Source organism: Cibotium barometz, chromosome 53 (assembly GCF_041138505.1).
Source record: "Cibotium barometz isolate CiBa-2024 chromosome 53, ASM4113850v1, whole genome shotgun sequence".
NCBI classification, from domain to species: domain Eukaryota; kingdom Viridiplantae; phylum Streptophyta; class Polypodiopsida; order Cyatheales; family Cibotiaceae; genus Cibotium; species Cibotium barometz.
In genome coordinates, this window is record NC_141098.1 from 22,480,498 (window position 1) to 22,494,418 (window position 13,921).

At 38.5% G+C, this 13,921-nt stretch overlaps 1 pseudogene across 1 annotated transcript; it reads left to right on the plus strand.

Annotated features, from left to right (window-relative positions):
- The first annotated feature begins 2,704 nt into the window (after window positions 1-2,704).
- Window positions 2,705-3,566, plus strand: LOC147608414 (putative WRKY transcription factor 75 pseudogene; annotated as a pseudogene). Its single transcript, XR_015264505.1, has 3 exons — window positions 2,705-2,966; window positions 3,097-3,228; window positions 3,380-3,566. The product of XR_015264505.1 is annotated as a putative WRKY transcription factor 75 pseudogene (transcript).
- The last annotated feature ends 10,355 nt before the right edge of the window (window positions 3,567-13,921 follow it).

The window sequence follows — 13,921 nt, forward strand, 5'->3', positions numbered from 1 at the left end:
CTACATGAGAAAAAAAAGAGCTAGGGAAAACTGGGGAGGACTCCGCAGTTTGCCGCCCCAGCTTTTTTTTTTATTATGCAGTACTTTCGCTGCTCAACAGCAAAATAGCACTGCTAGTTTCACTACTGGACAACAAACCCATTGTACCAAAAATAGCAGTGTGTTTAGCAGAGATATAGGCCCGACATATCTGTACCCTTCTATGTATAAAATCAATGCTATTTTCGCTGGCTAAACCCTCATTCTATTGTAGTGCTTTATAGTCGTTAAGTGGAACACACTAAGTAACTCTATAATGGAAAATATAGTCCTAAGTACTAAGTTTTATTTGTGATACTTTACAAAGATTAAGCAAGTTGAATTTAAGGAAGTATTTTATGTCCTAGGGTTATCTTGAAGAGAGTAGAAAAGCTTTTATTTGTGCATGGGTGAGATGGGGTAACAAAGATGATTTTTTTCCCCAAATGTTTTTCAAATAATTAATTCTAGCACCTACACTAAAGACTAGTGATGGGAGGGATAAAATTCCTTTTATGTCAATAAAAATGTAATACATGAACCATTTCTATCTTCAAGTGAGTATAAAAGAGCTTGTCGAAAGTGCAAGATTATAAACATGAATTTTCATGTTGCTCTTCTTTACACACTTCAAAAATTAATGTGAATGTGATATTTTTAAACCCTAAGGTGTTGTGTGATGAAACATCCACGAAGAGCCATAGAAAATAGGACCTAAGGATATTAATTTCTTTTTTGTACTCAAACATGGATGTAAAAAGGAAATGCTTACTCATTTACTTTGTTTTATTGAAAAAGTAAGGTATTTTACTTTTGAGAACCTCATTATGGCACATCAAGTGTTTCACCCTTCCAACTTGCTCTCTATAGGACATCAAAGAAGCCCACTTTACCTATGTAGTTAAGCAAACCTAGTGATGAGATCCACATCTTCATGCAATCCCTACCTCCTATGTGGTTGAGCAAACCTAGTGATGAGATCCACACAAAAATATGCTTTACATATACTGTGTGTATTTATGTATGTATGTATATACACACATAACATACATTGATTTTTAAATATATATTCAATTTATTCTTCTTCTTAAAAAAAAAACCTGATAGGTGATGTTTTCTTGTCCAAAATTGAAGTCTATAGGGTGAGTGCACATATTCCTAAAAATGTCAAGTCAACCAACCTATTGACGTGCGTCTTGGAGTTAACATGGAACTAGGTTCCATGAGTTAACATGGACCTAGGAGAGTTTCCTATACCTTGTAAAACTTGAGCTAGCTTAAGGACATGATTGATACATCCCTCTAGACACCCCATTTATATCTCAAGAGAACATTGTGTAAGCTGCAATCATGAAGAAGTCATTACATATTTAAGCTTGGTGACAAGGCATTTAAGCCATGAGTACCGCTTTATGCATTGTGTGGTGAGAGAGTGTAAAGAGAGTCCTTGAAGGGAAGTTTAAACAGACTTCTTTTGGACACAAGAAGGAGGCTTGGGAGATTGGAGCTAGCAACCACTGGTGGAGCTTGGAGGTCAAGAGATCCTGGGCTGGAAGCAAGGTAAGAATTTCACCATGGTTGTTGCTTGTTTCACTGCTTGCTTGAATGGTAGAGTCCTTGCAAGAGTAGAAATAGGCCATAACAAAGTGGAAAGCACTAAATAATTTTGAAATAAAAAGCATAGTCATTGCTCGTGGTGGAAATGTAATCCCAAAACAAATATGCTTCATTGTCCACCTTCATAGTTGTTGTATATGAAAGGGGAAAGCACTAAGTAACTCTATAACGAAAAGTATAGGCCTAACAACTAATCTTTGGTTGTCATACTTTACAAAGATTAAGCAAGTTGAATTTAAGGAAATATTTTATGCCCTAGGGTTATCTTGGAAAGAGTAAAAAACCTTTTATTTGTGCATGGGTGAGATGGGGTAGCAAAGATGATTTTCTTTCCCCAATTTTTGTTGGTGATTAAGTCTAGCACATGGACTAAAGAAAAGTGGTGGGAGGGATTTAATTCCTTTTATGCGGGTAAGATATGAACCATTTCTACCTTCAAGTGAGTATAAAAGAGCTTCGAGAAAGTGCGAGATTATAAACATAATTTTTGAAGTTGCTCTACTTTACATACTTCAAAAATTAATGATGAATGTAATATTTTTTAACCTTAAGAGTCTTGTGTGATAAAACCACCATGAACAGCCATAGAAAATAAAATGTAAGGATATTAATTCGTTTCTTGTACTCAAACATGGATGTAAAAAAGAACAAGCCTATCAAGGGCCTGGTAGGATTTTTAATGCTTACTCATTTATTAGTTTTGTCGAGTAATTAAGGTACCTTACTTTTTAGAACCATAGTATGGCACATAACTATGAAAATAACTGTTCACCCTTGCACTTGCTTTTTAGAATTCAAAGAAGGCCACTTTACCTATGTAGCTGAACAAACCTAGTGACTAGATCCACATCATGATGGAGCTAGGAGCGTTGCCCATACGTTGTAAAACTTGGGAGCGTTGATTATACGGTGGAAAAATTTGGCTTGCTTTTGTCTCTTCCTGGTCAACAATTGGCGTGCAGGACTAAAGCACCCCTCCCACGCCAACCTCCAAAAGAACACACAGGGGCACACCCCAAGGCCAAAACACACACACACACACACACACACACAGGCACAGGAGACCTTTTGCTCTTTTAAACCAACTTGTATTCAATCAATCATATATTTCTGGAGAGGATGGAGTCCCCCACCAACTCGCCAGCATCCTTAATCTTTGACATCCCACCCGAACCACCTACTTTGTATACTATCATGCCTTCCATGTCAGCTTTTCAATCAGAGCAGCGTTATGCACCCCTCCTTATTTCAGCTAGAGCGTGTGCTGATGATGATTCCCCAGAAAAGCTTTCAGAAGGCTCGAGACAGGGAGTTAAGGATGAGACTAAAGGGTAAGCTCTTATTTAATTAGCGTGACGAGCTAATTATGATCAAATTAGCATTTAATTATTGAGAGCGACTCAGTATCAAAATGCCAAGGACGAAATGTGATCACCTTCTCTTGGACTGCTTCTGAAGCAGAACACGGCTCAAGGAGAAAGGCTGCGCTCCCAAAGTAGCTCTCGTGGCAGAAAGCGACGTGGACATCCTTGATGATGGCTACAAATGGAAGAAGTATGGGCAGAAGCCAATTAAAAACTCCTGCCACCAGAGGTACAAATTTCACTCTCTCATTAACCAGAGTCATAAACCATATGCAAGTATGGCAGCTCTTTTATCCTTCATTCTATAACAAAACCATAGTACATCGATATAGCATTTAGCCGCCGCCTCGTAAATGGTAATGGACTGGATTAAATTGCAGGGCCTATTATCGATGCAAGAAGAATGATTGTGCAATTAAAAAGAGAGTTCAAAGGTTGCAAGATGACCCCAAGTATGTGATTACAACCTATGAGGGCTTGCATAATCACCCCATATGCACTCCTCTCAACTTTACAAAAAATCATGTTTCCATCTTGCAACAACAACATGCTCCACAAGTCGATTGATAAAGAAGATAGCCCTTTGTGCATTGAATTGATTATGATGATGCAACGGATTCATTCGATCACATAGGAGTGAATTCCTTTCAGCATTCCTTACATAGCTAGCACCTTTTCTCTCTCTTAAGGTTCATGTAAAGACCGGTTAGAAGCTTATGACACACACAAGTAGATTTATGCCTACATGAAAGAACCCTTTATCACCCATAGGGAATACTAAAGCTCTACCACAAAATATATAAACATCTAAAGAAAATATTAGTATAGAGTATCTATGATCTTGCTATTGAATATACTTAAGCTCATCCTAATGGGAGGGGAAGGCACTCTATGGGAAAATGGGGCATTGACTACATAGCTCCAAAATCTGCAGTTACAAGATTTACTGGAGATTCAACTAGTCACTTACATAATTGCATACAGTTACATGTGATGGAAGAAAGAGCATACTTTGCATACACAAGAAGGTTACCTATAGATAGAGATAAAAGATACAAATCCTTGGATTGAAGATTTTGGAATCCATCTCGAGTATGGGTAGAATTATGCAACCGGAATCTTATTCTAGGAATTGATTGTGGAAAGATAGAGAATTAATTCAATCATAAAAACCATTGCTTGTAAGCTTCAACTAAATCAAATCAATTGAAAAATTAAATACTTAAACAAAAATACTTAGCTCCAAAAAGACCATATTGGGTGCAATCTTCCCCCCTCTTGTGCGTGGCCTCTCCCCACACAAGAGTATTTCTTTATTAGCTTTCCTTTTCACCAAAATTAGGCCATAGCCCCCAAAATACAAGATGTGCTTTTTAGAGAGCACGGCACTCTTCTTTAACAAAAATAGAGTGTCAAATTGGGACTAGGGTAAAGCCATAGGCTTTAATAAATTCCACAAAAATAAATGTATCTTTCCTAAAGTTCAAAATAGAAAAATCATTTAATAAGGTTACAAGCTACTATGCTTGCCAAAAATGAAATGTGATGATCCAAGACATTTCTTCCAAAGTAAACTCTTCAATTCCCATAGTCTTCATCACCTGAAAATATAAGCCCAATTAATTATTAAATTAATCCCACAAATATTAAACAGGCACAAATCATCACCAACTCATGACTACCAGGCGTAAGTACCCCAGGATTCACCCTGCCATACAAACCTAACTGAAATAATTATAGGTGGTCTCAAACATACGTCATATACCGCACGTATTAATATTTATAGTGGTATCATCCACGATATTAACCTAGCCGGCATGACGCAAGAGTAATCTAGGCGTCCCCAAATTACTCAAGAGGGGATAAATAATATTTTTCTAGAGGACTTAAAATATATTCTCATGACATCCCTCTTGCTTGAGTTTGCAATTGTCCTCAATTGCGGATTTGCTGGGTTTGAAAAGAATGAAGAATTTCAAGGTAAACTCGGAAAAATTTCTTAGGCATCCATTTAGCATCTTCTTGTGGATGATTCTTAAAAGTCAAAAGATACTTGAAGTATTGATTACCTGTCCTTGTTGTTGTTATCTCTTGGTCAATGATTACATCAGGAACTAAGACTTCTTCCTCTCCTTCAATAAGAGGTGGTTCCTCATATGTTGGGTGAGTAGGAAGTGTTCCTCGAAAAGGTTTCAAGAGATGGATATGAAAAGAATTGTGGATATTCCAATTAGATGGAAGCTCTAGTCTATAGGCCACATCATTAATCTTTTGAAGGATTTTAAATGGCCCATAATATCTAGTTGCTAGCTTCACTGGAGGGAATTTTTCCATACTCTTTAATCGACGCTTTTCAATTCTCAAGAGTACATAATCACCTTCTTGAAATGAAAAATCTTTGCGCTTCCTATTTGCTTGAGATGTATACTTCTCTTGAGCTCTTTGAATACAATCACGCACTTCAGATAGAATGCGATCAAAGTCTCTAACATATTGGTCGGTTGCTTCAATCTTATGAGAGAGTCTAGTAGCCAGAATAGGCAATGCTCTTCCATAGATAATCTCAAATGGTGCTCGACCAGTAGCAGTATGAGGAGTATTATTATAAGCAAATTGGAGTAGGTGTATGTACTTATCCCATGCACTAGGTTGCTGGGAAACATAGGCTCTAAGCATATCTAAGATAGTGCTATTTGTAACTTTAGTTTGTCCATTCGATTCCGGATGGAATGCCGTGGAAAAATCTAACTTAGTGCCTAAGTTTGAGAAAAGAGCAATCCAAAAGTGACTACAAAATTTAGAATCTCTATCAGAAACTATCACTTTGGGTAGACCATGATGAACAAAAATTTGCTTAACAAATATGTTCGCGGCTTGCTGAGAAGTTAGTGTCTTTTTACATGGAATGAAATAGGCTTGGTTACTAAATCTGTCCACTATTGTCCAAATCATATCATGGTGACTGGAAGTAGTAGGGAAGCCAGTAATGAAATCCATAGACACTTGTTCCCATGGTCTATCAGGAATAGGTAGAGGCATAAGCAAATATCCTAAAGCTTTGCCTTTGTAGCTTTTGATTGTTTGGCAAATGTTACATTCAGCTATAAACTTAGCTACATCATTCTTCAAATGGGGCCAATAAAATTCTCGAGAAACTACTTGAAGTGTTGCGGAAACTCCTCTATGTCCCACAAATGGTGGTTGGTGCATCTCTTCCAAGACAAGCTGTCTGTAAGGTTGAGTAACACACAATCTTTTCTCAAAGAAAAGATAGCCATCATTATGAGAATAACTTCCTTGAGGTGTCCAATTGTTTTCACGCAATTTAATCCATATTTGAGAAAAATGTGGATCAACTTCATAAGTTTCTTTCATGAGGACGAATGGTTCACTTTCAATTCTAGAAATGTTGTTGATATTTGGTCTTCGACTCAAAGCATCGGCAACAACATTTTCTTTTCCAGGTTGATATTGAATCATAGGTTGGAAACTTTGAATGAAAGCTGCCCATTTGATATGCCTATCTGAAATAAGAGGTTGCGTAAGCAAATGCCTAATGCTTTGTTGGTCTGTCTTGATAAGAAATTCAGAGCCCATTAGGTAATGCTTCCATATTTTCAAAGCATGCACTACTGCTGCTAATTCCTTGTCATAAGTGCTATAATTTTGCTCTGCAGGCTTAAGCTTTCTACTTTGATATGCAATAGGATGGTTGTCTTGCATAAGAACAGCTCCAAATCCTTTGCCACTAGCATCAGTCACTACTATAAAGAATGGTCTTTGAAAATCAGGTAGTGTAAGAACTGGTGCTTGTGTTAAAGCATTCTTGAGTGTTGCAAAAGATTTATCTTGCTTATCAGTCCAATTGAAATTTGTAGCTTTCTTAAGGAGTTCAGTCAAAGGATTGGCAATACAAGCAAAATTCTTGACGAACTTCCTATAATAACTACATAAGCCAAGAAAAGATCTAAGATCATGTATGTTTCTAGGCGTAGGCCAAGAAGCAATACACTCAATTTTCTTAGGATCTACACGAATCCCTTCGGCCGATACTATATGTCCTAAGTATTCAATCTCCTCTTGAAAGAAATAACTCTTTTCAGGATTGACATACAATTCATTTTCTCTCAAAAGATTGAACACTTGTTCCAAGTGTTGTTCATGCTCTTGTCGATCCTTGCTAAAAACAAGAATGTCATCAAAGAACACTATAACAAAACTTTGAAACTTAAGGAATATATGATTCATCATACGGCTGAAAGTAGCTGGAGCATTGGTCAAACCAAATGGCATAACCAAAAACTCATAATGACCAGTGTGGGTTCTAAAAGCTGTCTTGAAAATGTCAGATTGAGTCATACGGACTTGATGATACCCAGACTTTAGGTCAATCTTGCTAAAGAATTTTGATCCTCTAAGCTTATCAAGAAGATCATCTACCCTAGGAATAGGATATCTGTTCTTGACAGTAATCTTATTCAATGCACGATAGTCTACACACATTCGGTAAGTTCCGTTCTTCTTCTTAACAAGAAGTACTGGAGCTCCAAAAGGTGAACTACTAGGTCGAATAAGGCCTCTCTCTAGCAAGTCTTCTATTTGGCTTTGGATTTCTCTTTGCTCTAAATTGTTGACTCTATAGGGAGCTTTACAAGGCGGGGAATTTCCAGGCAATAAGTCAATACTATGATCCTCTGGCCTAGACTTAGGTAATCCTGGAGGCAGATCTTCCATAAAACAATCACTAAATTTGGAGATAAAAAAATCAAACTTTGGTCTTTTGGATGTGTCCAACTTAGCATCAAGCTGGTTAACCCATACCATATAAGTCTTGTCTCTTTTTCTTAGAGCTCTCTTTGCTTGAGTGTGACTCAACAAAGGACTCATTTCTCCTTTGACTTGACACTGGAGGATAATATTTTCATTGTCCTTCCTTAGAGAAATACTATGAGTGTCATAGTCTATAATAGGATTGTATTTGTGTCTCCAAGGCATACCCAAAATTATATCTACCCCTTGTAAAGGTGCAACTAAGAAATCCCTCTTTTCTGTTAAAGGTTTGATGCATAAATCCAAATCTTTCACTACTTGCATGCAATTATACTTTGTTCCAGTAAATGCTGCTTTGACTTTATAGTGCGTAGGTGAAGAATGAAAATTTAGTGCTCTAAGTACCTTTTCAAAAATGAAATCATGTGTACTACCATCATCATGCAAAATAAGAACTTCATGTCCATTTATCGTTCCTTTTATTTTAAGCAAAGAATGAACATGAGGTTTACCTTCTTGTTCTGAGTAATCTGGATCGGAATTACCCTCTTGCTTGAATGATTCTTCTTCATTGTCGTCTTCTTTAATCATGTTGACTCGAGCTGCTGCTGCTGGTGTTGAATTCTTGGTACGCTCCGGACAATTCGGTGCTATGTGACCTTCTTTGTGGCACTTGAAACATTTGATAGGAGATGTCTTCAGTTTTCCACCATTGACTTTCTTATTGGTACTCAGGTTGCCTTTAGTCTCGTCCTTGCCTTTGTCATAACCTAGTTTATACATCTTCTTTGAAGCATAAAAAGATTTAGTAAATGGTTTAGAAGAAGTACCCTCATGTACTTTAATCTCTTTAGGAAAACCATTTTTACGTTCTGAATTAGTTGCCAAGGATATTGCAGAAGATAGTGAATGAGGTCGAAACATATTCACATCGGCCCTGATGGTAGATCTAAGGCCCGATATGAACTTCCTTTTTTGATCCTTCTCACTAACTCTATCCACAACCTGCACCTATAATAAAGTATTCCAGAACTTTTCTACATACTGTGACATAGTTTCCTTTTCCAATTGATGCAAAGTGTCCCATTGGTGCCTAACTTTGGACTTGAATTGTGAGGGTAAAAAGTGCTTTTTAACCAGCCGTTGAAATCTTTTCCAAGAATCTGGCTTGTCACGACCTTGCTTTATTACACTCCACCATAAAGCTGCACTGTCTACCATATGATTGACTGCACATTTAATCTTATCATTCTCTGAAAATTTTTCTCCAGAAAAATAGTCATCTAGTTGACTAAGCCAAGCTAAAATGACCCTAGCATCCTCCTTTCCATCATAATTTTGAAATGTGAAAGCTTTCCGACTAATCTTGGATTCTTTTTGTGATCTTTGTGCTTGCAATGTAGCATTAACAGCCCTTTGAATAGTGTCATCTTCGTCATCAAAAGATAGCGAAGAGTCACGCTTGCGTCTACGATTCGAGAGCTGTCTCTCCAATTCAATACGCTTCTCTCTTTCTTCTACAATTTGATGTTGTAAAGAAAGGAGTTGCTCTTGAATTGATGGCGAGATAGGCAAATCTGCCATAGTGCTTGTGCAAATGATGTAGATAAATAAAATTTTACTTTATTTGATGTAAATAAATAAAGCAAAAATGAGTACTTATCTTGTTTTTCTCCCGCAATTCGATCTTGGTTGAAGTTGAACAAGACGTTGTTCAATGGCTGAATTGAATTCTCGTCGCCTCAAACAAATCCCGAACGATTCCGCGTGATTCCAGAGTCTTGGGCTAGTCGAATTGTTGATGAAATAATTTTTCTATACTTTGAAACCTGCTGAAACAGTCCTGTAAACCTTGCCCAAACTCTGTAATATTTTTTTGAAATTTTCAGAATTTTTCAGAAGTGATTTCGGAATTTTCTGGCCTTTTCTAGGCAATTTTCAAGCTTTTAAAAACCTGTAAATCACTTTTCTGCACCCAAAAATTTTCAGAATTGGAAAACCTTTGAATTTCTCCTCAAATTTGGAAATAGGGAAAAGTAGAGGTTGAAAAAGGAGTGATGTGACTTGCATAGGGATTGGGAAAAGTAAACTTGATTAGAAAGTGGATTAAGGAGGTGATTAGCTTATGGGAGATTAAGCATGGATTTTTTTTCCTTCTCTCCACGCTTTTGCACCGGCAGGCTGCCGCTGTGCGCCCCTTTCTCCAAAAGATTATTGAGATTTATTTAGTAGCTTTTGCATGGATTTATCTGCTCCATCCATTATAGGTTTGCTCAACCTTGAAGCTTTCTGATTTCTGAGAGTTACCCGTGAGGTTTTTGGCTATGAGGATTTCATCCATACGGTCAGATTTTGATTTCACTGAGTATTTGGAAAAACCACTTTTTGATAGAGATAGATGGTTTTGCAGGGTGGTGAGCGGGTTTGAGAGTAGATCTAGTTTTGAATCTTTGACCTTTGGGTAAAGACCTGCAAAACACCCTTCTGTCCACTGGATAAATTCCTGCACTTTCTTGATTTTTGAGAAGTTGAAGCCCTTTCCTACCTTCTCCACAAATCTCCTAGCCCAAGCTCTGATACCACTGCAACCGGAATCTTATTCTAGGAATTGATTGTGGAAAGATAGAGAATTAATTCAATCATAAAAACCATTGCTTGTAAGCTTCAACTAAATCAAATCAATTGAAAAATTAAACACTTAAACAAAAAATACTTAGCTCCAAAAAGACCATATTGGGTGCAATCTTCCCCCCTCTTGTGCGTGGCCTCTCCCCACACAAGAGTATTTCTTTATTAGCTTTCCTTTTCACCAAAATTATTCCATAGCCCCCAAAATACAAGACGTGCTTTTTAGAGAGCACGGCACTCTTCTTTAACAAAAATAGAGTGTCAAATTGGGACTAGGGTAAAGCCATAGGCTTTAATAAATTCCACAAAAATAAATGTATCTTTCCTAAAGTTCAAAATGGAAAAATCATTTAATAAGGTTACAAGCTACTATGCTTGCCAAAAATGAAATGTGATGATCCAAGACATTTCTTCCAAAGTAAACTCTTCAATTCCCATAGTCTTAATCACCTGAAAATATAAGCCCAATTAATTATTAAATTAATCCCACAAATATTAAACAGGCACAAATCATCACCAACTCATGACTACCAGGCGTAAGTACCCCAGGAATCACCCTGCCATACAAACCTAACTGAAATAATCATAGGTGGCCTCAAACATACGTCATATACCGCATGTATTAATATTTATAGTGGTATCACCCACGATATTAACCTAGCCGGCATGACGCAAGAGTAATCTAGGCGTCCCCAAATTACTCAAGAGGGGATAAATAATATTTTTCTAGAGGACTTAAAATATATTCTCATGACAAATTATATATGGGCTTTGCCAATGCAAAGGGTGCAAGATCGTATCTCTATGCCGTTGAAAAGGAGTTTCACCCTAGCCGAATTTGACATAGCTGAACAAACAAATGACTCTCATGCATGTTACAACTTTCCATTGTTTGATTTAACTCGTTTAATTGTATAGAAAGTTAGGACAAGGTCTCCTTTTTGGTGGATGGCATAGAATATCAAATCTAATACATCATGTTGTTTTATGACTCCGATTGTGTTATTGCTCAACCAAAAAAGAGAAGAGGTTAAGATTTTTGACAAGAGGGTATTATGTTTTAACATGTACATAGGTCCAAAGGAGAAACACATTTTGTACTACTATCATCATCTTAGATGCTTGTAAGGATATAAGCACATCGTATTTGAGAACATGATTGATATATTTGAAATCACTATATATTTAAGCTTGGTGAGAAGGCATTTAGGCCATGAAGAAGTTTTGAGGATGGAACTTACATCATGGATGTTAGCCCCATTTTGGGCTTAACAATGGCACTCTCTATTACAAACACAAGTAGCATAATAAGTGTGTGTGTGTGTGTGTGTGTGTGTGTGTGTGTGTGTGTGTGAGAGAGAGAGAGAGAGAGAGAGAGAGAGAGAGAGAGAGAGAAAGAGATAGAAACAGACAGATACAAACAGAGAGAGAAAGAAATAGAGAGATAGAAACAGAAAGAGAGAGAGAGAGAGATAGAAATAGAAAGAGAGAGAGGTAAGATGAGATGATTATATGTTCTTACACATGTGCTTCTTTATGGATTATGTGAGAGAGTGAGAAAGGTGAGATCTGAGTTGGGTTAGAAGCAAGGTGACAATCCCACCATGGTTGTTTCTTGTTTCACCCCTTGCTTGAATGGTAGAGTTATTGGGAGAGTACAACTAAGCCATAACAAAGTGAAAAGCACTAAGTAACTTCGTAATGAAAAGTATAGTCATTGCTCATGCAAGTGGAGAGCATTGGATTCATGAATCCTATAAAGGGAAATTTATGCCAAACTAATAAGCTTCATTTTGCACTTTCATAGTTGTTGTTATGAAAGTGTAAAGCAGTAAGTAACTCTATAATGAAAGGTATAGTCCTAACTAATAAGATTTATTTGTCATAATTTACAAAGATTCAACAACTGGGTGGTTGCAAGATGAGGGTACTCACTTTCGTTCACTCTCTCTAAAATTGGGACATCCATGCATCTCGGGCGGAGTACCTCGATCGTGATAGTGCCGCGAATCAAAACACGACACGTGCCTCCCGAGCCTAAACCGACATATCTCGATCGAGATGCCAACTAATGCCACGCTAGCAGGTCCGGGTTTCCAGGCGTCATCCATGTCACCAATACATGTCACCGCCACCACAATATCTCGATCGAGATACCTATGCCACTCGGATCCACATCAGGGCCACGCTGTATCCCCGTAGGCATATTTGACCAGCACATCTCCATCGTCCACGTATCTCGAACGAGAAATTTACATCCAATCGCGACCATTCATTGTTCGAGGTAATCGGATACAATCTCCACCGTCCCCATATCTCGATCGAGATACAGAGTTCAAATCTCAGCCGTCCAAATATCTCGATCGAGATACAGAGATTCAATCTGCACCGTCCGAATATCTCGATCGAGATACCTAGATGCAATCTCCACCGTCCAATTATCTCGATCGAGATACGGAAAAGCAATCTAAACCGTCCATTCACGTACGCTGGAAGATGCGATCTCGGCCGTTTAAATATCTCGATCGAGGTATATAATGAATCTTGACCGTCGAGATACCTTGTCGTGGTAATGCCTTTAAATCGTGGCCGTCCATTTACCTCGAACGAGATAGTAATATCAAATCGCAGCCGTCGATCCTTCCCCAACCCTAGAATTAGGTGTGTATCTTGGCCGTATGTTGCACTAACCCTAATATCCAGAGCGTTAATCTTGCAAACCCTAAATTGCATGATGTTTCCGAACCTCGATCGAGGTTATAAAACCGGAAAACTTTTTTTTTTGCCTCATTTTCACAAGTCGTTTTCACTCTCTTGCGCTCTTGATTTGGATTAGTATTAGTGAGCCCATTAGCTTTGTTTTTAGCTTAATTAGTGCTACTTAGCACTAAGCATTAGCCCTTTCACATTAGACCATTCACATTGGACCCTTCACATTTGGCCTAGGTTTTAGCATGGAGGGCCACGAGGAGGGCCACGAGGAGGGCCACGAGGAGGGCCGCTCATCTATTGCGGACCTCATCGCGGAGATAGACCGTGAGTTAGCGGCTATCCGTAGGAGTGCTGGAGACACTCCGTCTACATTACATATCGTGGCAGACTTGGAGGCGATGCTTGCGTCCCTTCGTAGCCTTCACGATATTGTTTATGTAGATGAGTGGATAGCCCACCATCGCGCTGCTCCTGTGTCACATGGCCTGACATATCGTCAGGTCTGTGATCTTGCTCCTATTAGGGATGGGGCTTTCCTAGATCTTTTCCTTGATAGTCGTGGGATGAGGCCCGGGGCGGGCAAGCCCCTCACTATTTCGCGGTGTTCGCATCCTCGTATGGCGGCACATATCTATAGTCGATATGTTGCCGCATAAGGGAGGATGCTGAACAACCGCCAGATTCCCATATACTTCGCAAAGCAGTTATATGCGGAGTTTGTCTTAGGGGAGGAGGTCGATTACACCAGCCATCGTCCGGGTGGTGGTGCTGGCCGAGGCCGTCTCCAGGACCAGGGTAGGCGGCCTCCACCG